Raw genomic sequence first — 12,966 nt, forward strand, 5'->3', positions numbered from 1 at the left:
ATTGTGGTAAGATAAAATTATTCCATCTATGCCTACCAGCCTTCCAAGTATTATGGGATACATCAAGGTAGATTTTAACTGAGATTATTACACAGAGTTCTGCATGCTGAAATCTTATTGTTAACAGCTTCTTTTATGACTTTCTCCCCTTTAAAAGACTTTTATTTCTTTAAAATTCAAAAAGTTTTCATTTAAAACGTGATATCTGAAAGGTGAAGGCATATAGGTTCAATTTATACATTGTAAACACCAACACACACATTTATTTATTTTTAGGTATCAGTTCCTCCTTCACTTACATGCCAGGTCACGAGGTAGATGTTTTCGCTTCCACTGATGACATCACAAGCTCCTAAAAAAATGAAAGGAGTGCTATTTAGGTAGTAGGAGTGACAACAGGCATTTCAAGTTTGAGCTACAATTTAATTTTTGGCAAGTAAGTGAAGGGTGTATTATCTTTTTATTGCAACTTTCACAAGTAAATGACACATCCATAATATAAAGCCTTAAACTCCATAATTCTCACTTTAATATGTGGAAAAACAAAATATATCAGCTATATGTGCACGTACTACAGTATAAATGTAGTTAAGTACCACAATTAAAAATAAATTTGTAAGAATAACCTCAAAGTTGATTTTGTCACCCTCCTAACCTGAATGGGAACCGACGTTACCAATACCCACAAAATGATATTTTAATTTGTATGTTCTCTATCCTGTTTTGAGAATACAAAAAACCCCCACCAAAACCCAAAACACCAAGCACGTTCAGATAGCTGAGATAGCTGCACACTTATTCAGCTGGCTTAAGGGGTTGATTTCTCCAAATACACTGATGCTTTCGTCATTCAAGAGGGTCTTCTATGAATCAAGCACGCTTATAAAAGCATAAGAGGACAAATAAAGTAAGTATAGAGGGAAAGCTCCATGTGGCTCCTCGTTTAATTCTTCACAACATTCCTTCAGACCTCTCCTTGACAATCCCAGATAGCTCAGCTTCCCTGGCAGGGATTCTGCTTACTCACCCTTTTTAATCTAGTCCCAAGACTTGAGCAGTACTAAGTAAGGGAATAGAAGGAATTTTTGCCTCCACCAACTGCCCCATTCCCTTCCTGTAGGATCCAGCACATGTATGTTTTGTGCCCTATTGTAATGTACATGGCAAAAGCGTTAAAGTCGTTACACCCAACAGATTAGTTGCAGCTCCTCAGAGATGTCAGCAGCTCGACCAGGGTCTGTCCTAGCAGGCAGTCTGCCCCATGCCTTGGAGTAAAAAGTCAAAAAACCAGGACAGCTATGAGCTGGGGAAGAAAGTATTAGAGAGCAAAAATTCAAGTAAAAACCAAGGAACCAATAACTGTATACCCTGCCAGAAGAAAAAAAAAATAAAAAACGGGGGAGATGACAACGTTTTTCTAACCAAAATCAGGCAGTTTCTGGCCAGAGTGTCAGCACCATGCTCTAACATTTGTGCTTCTCCACCCATCTGCAGTACAAGAAAAGGATACAACCACCCATCCACTGAGGAGTGGCACAGATCCCATTACTTATTACAGCTATTGTTGCTCAACTTAAGCTGTGGCATCAAAGGAAAACATTTCCTTAGAATCTGAGGTGGGGGAGGCGGGGAGGCAGAGGAAGAAGGGGAACACACAATATATTATAGCTCCTGTATGTTGACTGTACAAAATTTTAAAGTTTTGGCTACATTAATTTTCTTTGATTTAGTTTTGTCTTTGGGGCTTTTGTGTTTTTGTGTTTAGTTGGGGTTTTTTGGGGGGGAGGCAGGAAGTCCTTGGTTGGTTTGGGGTTTTTCATTTTGTTTTTTTTTTTTAAATCATCCTAGGTTCCTCTTCCCATCTCCTTGACACTCTCTGGTTATACCCCACATTAAGCAATTAACTTTGAGCAATGCAAGAAGATCTGTAGATCAAAGCAGTACCAGAGCCAAGGTTGCTGAAACATGAATCATGTTACGTGGGTCGGGTTTTTAAACTCGAGATAAGCACTCTGCCACCACCGCCACCACACACAGAGCCTGAAGCAATCAGCAGGGTCCACAAGCAGGAGACACAGTGCACTTGGCAGGAGAATCGATGGGAGCCTCCAGGCTCCATCCAGAGGGACCCAGCTCATGCGCAGCAGAAAGACAGTGTGCCCAACAGACACACAGGGAGTGGGAGTGACCAGAGGGACTCGCTTTAAAGGCCGAACTGCTGCTCTGCCTGGTATTACTCTGGCTGGTACTCTGCCTCTACCCTCCAGCTAAGAAATGGCAAGAGCCTCACCCACAAAATGCACTGGGGGAGGGAGGGACAGCGAAGAAAATAAGTAAATAATTAATAAATGGCTGGCTAAGTTTTCCAAACATGACTTTGAACAGATTTTTCTTATGAGATGTTTCATTATGGGATAATTCTTCAGTGTTCTGATTGAACCCATTTAATGTATATTTTCCATAGAAACACAAGCAAAGCCCTGGTTGTGGCAGCTCAAATGGCATCATTAAAATGCAACACAGCCTACAACTTTCAAGTGTGAACAAAACCACAGCTTTTGCCTCCCAGCTGAACCACAAAACTAATACATTTTTGAACTCTTCATTAAAAACACATTTATTTGCTCAGTTAAATGCCAAGATGAGCTCTGAAATACTGAAAGGTTAAGATAAAAATTTTTTCCTTCTCTAATCCTTACAGTATACAGTCATAATCTTCAGTCTCAACTTTAGTTATTTCACAAGCATGAAAAAAATACACAAAATAGGATGAAAAGTATAGTTTCCCCCACAAAATACCCTTTCCCCCTTCCTTTTTTGAAAACTAGTCTTAACATATCAACTGAGAAACATTAAACTAAGTCACCTCTTCCCCAGTAGATTAAAAAAAAGGAAGAGTGCCCTACAGCCTGGAATGGTGCCAACCTCCCCATGAACAGCAGGGTGAAGAATGCACAGGAGATGCTCACCCTCCCCTCCACACACACTGTGCCAACAGACATCACATTTGCACTGTCCAGGTGCATTTGAAAAAGTAAGGGGTCAGCAACAGAAACTGTGGCAAGAACAAACAGAAAAACAAACAAATAAAAAATTATAGGAACTAATGAAGAGCGTAGACACAGAAAATAAAACATAGAAATGCACAGCAGCTTTTCATAAATACTGCCTGGAAACTAAGCGTCACCAGGGAAAAAAGCATCAGCAAGACTTATTTCTTAAAATACAACTTTTAACAACAGAAGGCCATTTGGAACACAGATCTATTTTTGCAGTTATCACTACTGTTATACTATCACTCTCTCTGTAATTTACCATAGTACTTACCAACAGTCAGGCCACCAAAACAAGAATTGTGCTGGTTGAAAACAGCACTTCACGTTTTTCTCTTCAACTGTCCCACACACTACACCGTGATTTTAAAAAAACAGAGATGGTCACAGAAAAAAGATGTGCCAGGGTCCTGGAAAAGGGCAGCTAGATAGGACCAAGAGCTCAGACTGTGCATAATAGAGGCTCTCCACGGGAGCCCCTACCACTCTGTGCAACCCTTACTGCCAGAAAGCTTGTCCCAGTACTCAAAGTACACATCTCCCTCAGTGCAGCTCAAGCCCTTTACCAAGTTTCTCTCTGCACTGGACTCTGAAGAAATCATCCTTTTCCTCTTTCCACAGTTAAGCTTAGTGTTCAAACCTGAGGTTAACTCTTTTGTCAGTACATCCTTGTCGTTTCTCCAAACTAAATAAAACCTGGTTCTTTCACCCTCTGCTTAGATGACGTTTTCTACATTTCTGATTCTTCTAGTTGCTACCCTCCATACAAAACAGTATGAGGTGATGCCCAAATCTGGACAAAGTCTCCCAGCTAAATCCTTCCCTACACGGAAAAGACTATTTTCTTTTTACAGAAAAATATCCTTTACTCTTACATGAGTCTCAGATAATAATCCTACGTATAAACTCCAGTGCATTTGCTTTTGCAACAGGGTGACTCTCTTGCTTCACGACCTGGCTGTGAGCAGTGGTTGCTGCTGGGCCCACTGTGCACAGCCTGCAGGAATACAGCCAAAACTTCCTGCCACAGAGCTGCCCCTCCACCCTATCCAACCCCTCCTTCCAGACTCCTTCTGCAATCTGTCAAAGTAACTAAGTTCAAAGCATCTTCTCAAATAGACACGCAGCTCCACCCAGCTTCATCCGGGTATTGAAAGAACAGTCCTCATTCCTTCACCTACATCAATTAATAGCAAGTATTAATTCACCTGTCTTGTTTGAAACCCATTAGCAATTATCCTCTCAGGTTTCTCAGCAGCTGCAAACATTCCTGAGAGCATTTCACGTAATCCATATATCCTTAGCTTGATTCTGATAACATGCTTTGTCTGGTAACTCGCATCATCTACTGTGCAATTCCTACCTCACAAATGACTTTGAAAACTGAATTAGAAAGCTGGTCTTGTGATGCTTCACATCTCCTTCCCCATAAATAATCCCACAGACATAACACTGTTTATGTGGGAAAGGTATTAGAAAATAATTTTATTATTTCCATTTTTTTTTACAGACTGTTTCAGATGTCTAACACATACAGACAGCTCCCTGTGGACTACCAGTAACACTAGACAGACCTCTTACAAACAGCAGATCAAAATGTTAATACTATCAAGACAGCATAAGAAAGAAAGACAGTAGGTTTTGAGCTTATAAGTCTAGTATGAAGCAGGAAGGTAATGGTATTCTTCCCTTTATAGTTCTGGAAAAAAATCATAATAGGAACAAGTATCCAAATACCAAAACAGTATCCATCATATTTAACTGAAGAGCTATTTCCAGGCAATACTTATCCTACAGGGCCTAGAAGTAGAAAAGAAAAAGTCACTAAGCTTTAAGAAAAGTCTTCTAAAATACTTGCTAAGTCTTCATAGCAAACAGTGTTGGATTTTCCCTTGTAATAAACTGGGATTTGTTGCTTCTTCTTCACCAGTTTCTAACAGGTCTAACTACAGTGAGTACTCTGCAGGTTCATGATTTTTACCTCTCTTCCACACTGGCTTCACCAATAAAGTAATTCAGTATAAATTCACAATGTCATTGTAAAAAATCTAAAGATAGTCCATCTCATCTTCAGATAAGTCTGAGACATGGAAAGCACCTAGTAAATACTGCAACTCTCTAGCATCTTCACAAAAATATTTCATTATACCTTTACACAGCAACAAGCCTACTCTTAATAATAGCAGTGATTTAGTAATTCCCAGCAACCAATTAAAACTTGCTGGGAAAACAATTTCCCACAGCAGCTTACCCCACTTTCAGACAAACAATGCAGCAGGATGTCTAGAAGGATAGGTTTCATAAGACAACTAACAACTGCCATCAAGACGTTTTATGAAATATTCTGAAGTCCCGGGCCCCAGGCGCTCAGATGGTGACCCAACACAGCAGTAGTTATTCAGCGCATGTGTAGTGCCAGCCATCCTGCAAAATACTCAAAACTTCTTATTCATTGCTTGGAATTGCTTGTTACACAACATAATTAACATATACTTGCAAAAACGTGAGTCAGGGGCTGAAATAACTACCCTTACAAGGAAAGGCTACCAATACCAACATACGCGCAGGATTTAATTTAAACACCTAACCTAAGGTGCAAAGTTGTTAACATTCTTCATATACCAGTAGGATATTAGCATTAGTCAAACAAAAGCATGGTTCTGTAAGAGGTAAGATGTAATGGGACAAATTTAAGAAAAACCAAAAAGTTCAAGCTTAGCATTAAGGAAACGGCCTGAGAGTCAGAACTGCTGACCCACGTCCCCAAGGGAAGGATTGGAGGCTGCAGCTCTTGACGTTTAAACAAAGACTGGACAAGAGTCCTGGTTGCTGCAGTGCCAAGACAACATGCTCCACGGAGCTCAGCTTTTCTCAAACCAGCTGGAGGGCAAGGCAACAATAAGTGGGACTTGAGTATAAAGAGGACTGCACAAAGTGGTTTGTTCAGCCTGTCTGCACTGAGGACTGCACCTCACCATGCAGATGTGCTGCTGTGGAGCAGCAAGTACTGTGCCTCAGCTTCTCCACAGCATACGCACATATTGCTGTGTGCTGGTGAGAGGAAAGCAAACCCAGGTAGTTATTCCACCAGGTAGTTATTCCACCACTATGTCTCTCTTGTCTGCATTAGAAACTGAGGGATTTATAACCTGACAGATGCTACGGTGTACAGCTGCATGCAAGGATAGCTAGCACACACCAGCTCAGGCACCTTGCTCCTCTTTTTCAGGACAAAACGTTAAGGAGATGTGTTACTTTAGTCTGGTGCAGGGTGCATCTCTCTCTGAAGAGTGGGTATTCCCTGCAGCAGGTTGCATTTCAGTGCAGAGTAACGTAACAGAAAGAGATCACAAATGCATGTGACAAGGCCTAAATTGACATAAAAATATCAGAACTGGCAAGATGCTTTCTGATCCACAAACCTGGAATGAGGTACAGGCAGAAACAACAAATGTATTTTGGTGATACCTACTACAAGGAGCTTGAAAACTAGCCGCATGTTGTCCAGTTGGATATTAACTACCAACCCACCTCATTCCAACTGTACTACTTGTACTAAACAGATGTGCTTGTGTGCCTTTCCTACAGCTGACTGATGGCAGTACTATTTCATGCTTTTCTGAAGGGATGTTCAACATTTCAGAAGCCATAATCTAGATGACCTAGAAGCATCTTTTTCCACAGCTGAATTCCATTATTTAATGCAACTATATTTGTGCAGCTACAGACCTTTAGTGGAGATCTTAAAATAGAAAACAAAACTACTCACCAAGTGTGAGAATTTCTAAAGCACGGTATGATAACAGATGTTATGTTTCTGATGGCACAGCCATGCCACTCTCATACTCTCCACAGGAAGTCCCATGATCCCACCACAAACACAAGAGAGTCACAAATGCTAAAAGCAGTGTGTGGATCCTCCACATACTGACAATATAAAATATGAAGGGATAGATTTAAACTTCAGACTGAAGTAATACCAAACTGTGCACTTCAATGCCTTCAAGTTAGATCTCTGGCTCAGGAACAAGAAACAGCAAACCTCATAAGGCTTTGAACTCCCCATGCATCAAATGAAAAGGTCTTTACAGTGAGATTCCAAGTGTCCAGCACATTCAGGACAGCCAGCTCACACACCAAAGACAGAATGAAGCCAGAAATCTCTCCTCTCACAGATTCAACTGCTGATTTGCAGCCCTGTAAATGGATACCTTCAGGAATCAGATACATGCTTGGATCTTTCTTCCTCCTCTCCTCACATGCACTCTTCAGGCATCAAATTCAGCATCGTGTAACGTGTCAGTGGTTGCCACACCTGCAAAGGCCATCCTTCTTTTTCCACCTCATCTTTCCAGCCCTCTCCCATCCACAGAGATTCAGCCTCAATGCTTTTTCCCTTCCTCTGAATCCCTTTCCATCGCAGGACTCTGCTGCTGCCTACGTAGAGCACACAAGCGCCTATGGTCATTCCCATCACTTCCGCCAGAAGACCGGTCTGTGCAAGCTTTTCCTATCTATGTTGTGCTATTTTGCTTCAACCACTTACTTGCAGGATGACCACCAGTTGCTGGGTAGTGCCAGGAGGAGCTCATGCCTCAAACCACTACCAGCTTTTACAAAAGAAATGCGCCTTCCGAGCTTCTGTTCCCATCACAGTCAATGCAACTAGGAAAAATAGAAAACTACAAACAAAAACAAAAACCCACAAAACAAAAAAACCCCACCCCATACACACAAAAAAACCCCAAAACCAAAAATGTCACCTATAACTGATTGACATCTGTTACCTTAAAAAAAAAAGATTAAGAATAATATATGTCTGGATTACAGAAGGAAGGTTATCTCAATTTCATCTGGCAGTTGGATGACAGTAGTCAAGGAAAGAACTTATCTCCTTTTCTGGCTATATTAAGTTGTGACACTCACCAATGTACAATACAGGGATTCACACAGCCCACAAAGTATGCAATTTCAAGTTTCTTCAACTGCTTTGGCTATGCAGAATTTGAGTAAAACAGTGTGGATATACTGAATACTCCTGGCCCTGAAGCGAGTCTCAGTGGCCACAGAAAAATAACCCTCATTAACAGCTCGCCTCACATCAAAACAGTTCCCAGAGAAAAAAAAGCAAAAGGGCAAGAAAAAAGTAACAATGTTAACTTCACTTGCTCATTGCAGTGATTTAAAATTCTTTTGACATCCTTTATGAAACTTGGGACACAGGCGTTTGTGATATTTCATAAGGAAAGTTCCTCTGTTCTTTCTTGGTCAGATATCACACCAGGACTCAACCTGTCACCTTCCCCTGAAGGGGGAAACTCTATAAATAAATAAAGCATCTAAGCTTTGCACTTAGACCACAAAACACAAGGTTTGGAGCACAATTTAATGACAATGAAGCAGCAGACATGAAAACACAGTAAACAAGACTTTATCGACTTCATCCTTTGTGCCTGCAAACTCCATAGCAGCAACCAAAAATGACTTCTTCCTTGAAGATGATCTTAGATGGTTGGAAAGGGTTGCAGTTTTTTTACTGCTATGAAAGAAAAACCTATGTCAACTAACTAATCCTTTTCCAAAGTCATTCCTACTCAGTCAGACAAAACACATGACAAGCTCTGAGAAACAAGCAGGGAAACTTTGGTCTTGGTGGAGTCAATAGGAATTAAAGTCAGCACCAAAACAAGGTCAGAAACTAGTAGAGCATTTATCTGAAGAATTTGTGAGCAGAACTTGTAAATGACAAAACTGAGTTTATTTCTTCTCAAAATTTCCTGATGCAAATATATTAGGGAAGGGTGGGGTGTTGCAAGATTAAGTTGTATTGCAAGATAACTATTCCTTTTTAAAGCACCTGCAGCCAGGAAAACTTATTGTCAAAAGGAAAAACATGACCTTTAATAGAATAGTCTAAAATACTCAGACCTTTATGATTTCTTGTAGTTTATTAAATTAAGACTTCTACTACATAAAGCTGATGCCTTCATGGAAGCAAAGCTTTTGACATTGTATAGCAAGGGATAAAAATAGAGAGTCCGCCACTCACATCATTATGGATGGGTTTCCACCAGTTCCAAGGAGGACAGCAGGTAACGCTGCCTCTCACAACACACGGGTATTTAATAAAAAAAATAGAAGAGAAAACTTACTTTAATAGGTTTGCACCCTGAGAGTTTTACATTACTTCTGCTTACCTGAAGCACAAAAACCTCTATAATCCTCTCAGATCTGGAAAGCTCGAAAGCAAAGTAAACAAAGGAGTTGAGCTTTTTCTCCTTTGAGATTTGCCAGTTACACCCACAATTCTGACTGATTAGATTTTTACAAGTCTATAAGAGACCTCGAACAGGCAGAGGTGCCATAGAGCACCCTAATGTGGCATTAAAACCTCTAAAAGATAGATCTAAAGATGCTTTATTATGGCCAAAGGAGTCTCGAACAGGAGTGAAGCAGGCTCAACTTCTACAGTCCTTGTGCAAAGAGCTGGCACTAACATCATTTATTCAGAATTAAACATATATGACCACTCAGATCATTATAATAGTTACACCAGTGCAACACCTTCAAATTGTCATAAAAGCTGGTTTCTTTGATAGAATGAGTTTAATATATACTCCCTAAAATTATTTCAAGTAGTAAAGAAACAAAAGCATTTTGTCAAAAAAATTATCATAGGGTATCAAATGGCTAAAAAAGATTTGATAAAAGTAATCAGGATGCACTGAAATGTTTCAAAATCCACTAAACCAATGCTTTGTCACTGTCTTGCTTTTTCCAGCATTTCCTCGATACTTGAAAGCAAGTTTGCTTTTTGAACATACTTATTAATTTGTACAAAAGTAAATACAATTGATGATGTGTGTTTAAGCCAAAGACACAGATTCAACTTACTTAACCAAGCACAACTTGCACATGTACAGGCGTAATAACGCAGAAGTTTTTTTGTTAAACACTAGCTAAATAGCCATCAGACCAATATCAGCATTCACCAGAAAAATACAGGAATACTTTATTTTTATGAATATTAAAAGATACAACTTGATTTTCAGTGGATGATGCTTTTATATTTACACATATGTAACCCCCCACAAATGTACCAGACAGAAAAAATAAAGGCTCACATAAAAACACTGATGAAGGAAAAGGCTCCCTTCATCAGACTAAGCAAGCCTACACAAATCTTATTAAAAAACAAAACCAACCCAAAAAGTCCACCAAAATACATTCAGGCCAACTGCAAATGATGTAGAAGTCTATAGTGTCTGTAGCCTGGTAAAGGAGACAAATTTAATTTGACCTAGCTGATTTACAGGGTCCTAAGAAGACTGCAAGGAACTGCTAGAAATGCTGTTTTCTCCAACAACAGGGAAAAAATTGAAAAGTTAAGGCAAAAAGGAGACAGTCAACGGGAGACTACAAAGGCATCAAAGATATGGTTGGGAGAGATAAGTAGGAACTACAGATCACATTCAAGTTATCATCTGCAGTTTAGGCTTTTTTTTTTTCTTCTTTATTTTACCTCAGAGATTTTTCCCAACTCTTAGGCCATTCATACCTCAAAAATGGACTGTTTGAAATGTGGAAGTCAAGCACACAGAAGCGAACACACAGAAAAAAATTTGTTTCAGTAATCTTAAAAAGAGAATAAAATGTCATCTTCAAAAGTTATTAGACTTCAGTAACCTAAATTAATGTACACCCCTGTTTGTTGTTATATATAGAGGCTTCTGAAAATCTAAAACAAGTACATAGAAGACACCAAACAAAGCATCTAAGACAGCACTTAAGCCAGATTAATCCATATAATGGGAGTCACGGGGCTCTGACTGATACTGAGCTGATTGGAGTGTAAGTTTTCTAATAACTTATGTCCCACCTCCTGAAGTTTTATGGCATTTATAAAGGAAGAAAAATGAAAACACCACAGATCAGATCTAGCAAAGAACCGTATGTATTCAGTTTTAAGCAACAGAGGAAAGACGCAATACTAAGTACTGAAACAAAGAAGTCTTGACATTCTACAATAGTTGTACCACAGTTATTCTGTCTCTGTATAGGTGTATACAACCAAATAAAATAAGTCAGAGCTCCATCAAAACTGCAGAAACATACATAGGTGTAACCTGCCAGTCACTGGCAAAATCTCATTTAATTGCCACTGTAAGTAAACTCTTTGTACCCAAGGTGTATGAATAAGTATCTGTATCAAAAATATGCCTACTACTAACTTCAACAAACTTAGGCATCTGAAAAATACCTGAATAAAGAAAAACTTCTACAATTTCCACAACTGTCATAAAATGTCACTGGATTGTAAAAAGTACAAAAACAACAAAAACCAAAATGAAATCACCTAAAGTGATGGATATCAGTTGCAAAGAATACACAAAATCATCTCGCATAATTTCTATTTATATAAAAATATGGAATTATTTCATCCCACAGGTTTTTTCATCTTTTTTTCCTTTCTTTTTTGGCCCAGAAAGGTGAAAAAGCACAACCAAACAGGGTGAAGAAAATTAGTATCTGTAACCCAGGTAGAATATTTTGAAAAAATAATTTCCATAAAAGAATCAATACCATTAAACAGGAGTGAATTTTACTTCCCATATATGCCAACAGTCATTACAATATTGTTTTTCCATAAACATGCACCTTGTGTTAAGATCAACTTTTTGGTTCCCCCTTCACTCTTAGCACATTCTGTTGCAAAGCTGCAAGTTCAAATTTGTCAGACAAAATGCTTCACTTACTTCTTAAGATTGCTCATTTCATGCTACGCTGGAAATGATTATGTTGTTAACATAAGAAAGACTGCAACTTCATTATCAGGTCTAAGTATTTGCCTTTCAGTTGCCTAAAGGACAGGCAATTTGATTTTTGTAAAAGAATACAACTGCTCTCTAATTAGGCCAAAGCTGAAGAGTTGCTAGAACTCCCCCAAATAAGGTTAACACTATCAAAGCGTAGCAGCAACACTAACAACCTTTCCCTTTTCAGAGAAATGGTCAGTGATTCCTACCAAAAAAAAACCAAAAACGTAGCTATTCCTGTGCTTGAAATGAGTATTTCTTCTCTCTCCTGTCAAATAACATCTAACAAGATTTACATTGCACTGCTGAGTAATCACTATATCAGTCACTACTTTCCGGCTGGGAAAAAGTCTATTTGTATGAAATCAGGAAGAGGAGTACCATTTTATTACTCCTCTTCCCATGCAAGTACTAGTAAAAGTGAGAGAGGTATTACTGCTACCTCTCCTTCTGCTTAGGCTCCTCCTCAGCAGACAATTGCTGAGCCTACCATTTTCCTGTGCATCTCTAACTCACTCACATTCCGAGGATTTGAGCTCCACAAGGTCTTTGGTTTCGGGGTTTTTTTTCATTGAAGCCAAAACCTGGGTGGGACACAGCACTGTTTCCAATGATGAGTCCTCTACAGCCACTTTGATATCAAAGCCTACAAATTGACACTGAAAGAATATTAAATACATACAAGCAGTTAAAAGCAGAACAATAAAGAGAATTAACACAAGTAATCCCAATAGGGCCATTTTTTTCCTCCCTTGAAAGGATACAGATTTCTCCTATACATTTCCATATCCTGCAGTTCAAGACGTCATGTTTTACACACATCAGCAGGTAGAAAATACTGCCATTTTATACTGCTATACTTGATACATAGGGGAAGATTTAAATATTTGCACATTAAAAGTAATAATTTTCTCAATACCACCATGGTGTTTAGAGAAAGGATTATTTAAAAACTGTCTGGTCTGTTAAGCCAATACCTACATTTTTTTAAGTAGAATGAATGAAAGGTCATATCTTAGTTATAGTTTTCAAGTGCTTGTGAACACTCGTGTTACCGTATCAGCCTACTGACCAAACTGCAGCGATTTAACAACCAA

At 39.1% G+C, this 12,966-nt stretch overlaps 1 protein-coding gene across 2 annotated transcripts in view; it reads right to left on the reverse strand.

Moving 5' to 3' along the window:
* The window catches only part of LOC127479708 (regucalcin), an 83,735-nt gene that overhangs the window by 65,598 nt on the left and 5,171 nt on the right, over window positions 1–12,966 (reverse strand). Inside the window, exon 2 of one of the 2 annotated variants that reach the window (XM_051806999.1) lies at window positions 300–352. The exons of the other annotated variant lie outside the window; for it this stretch is intronic. The gene's annotated coding sequence lies outside the window, so the exon portion shown is untranslated. The remainder of the gene's footprint in view (window positions 1–299; window positions 353–12,966) is intronic. 2 annotated transcript variants of the gene reach the window in all.

This window comes from Manacus candei, unplaced genomic scaffold (assembly GCF_025592945.1).
Source record: "Manacus candei isolate 608988 ecotype Guabito, Panama unplaced genomic scaffold, ASM2559294v1 h1tg000069l, whole genome shotgun sequence".
Lineage (NCBI taxonomy): Eukaryota > Metazoa > Chordata > Aves > Passeriformes > Pipridae > Manacus > Manacus candei.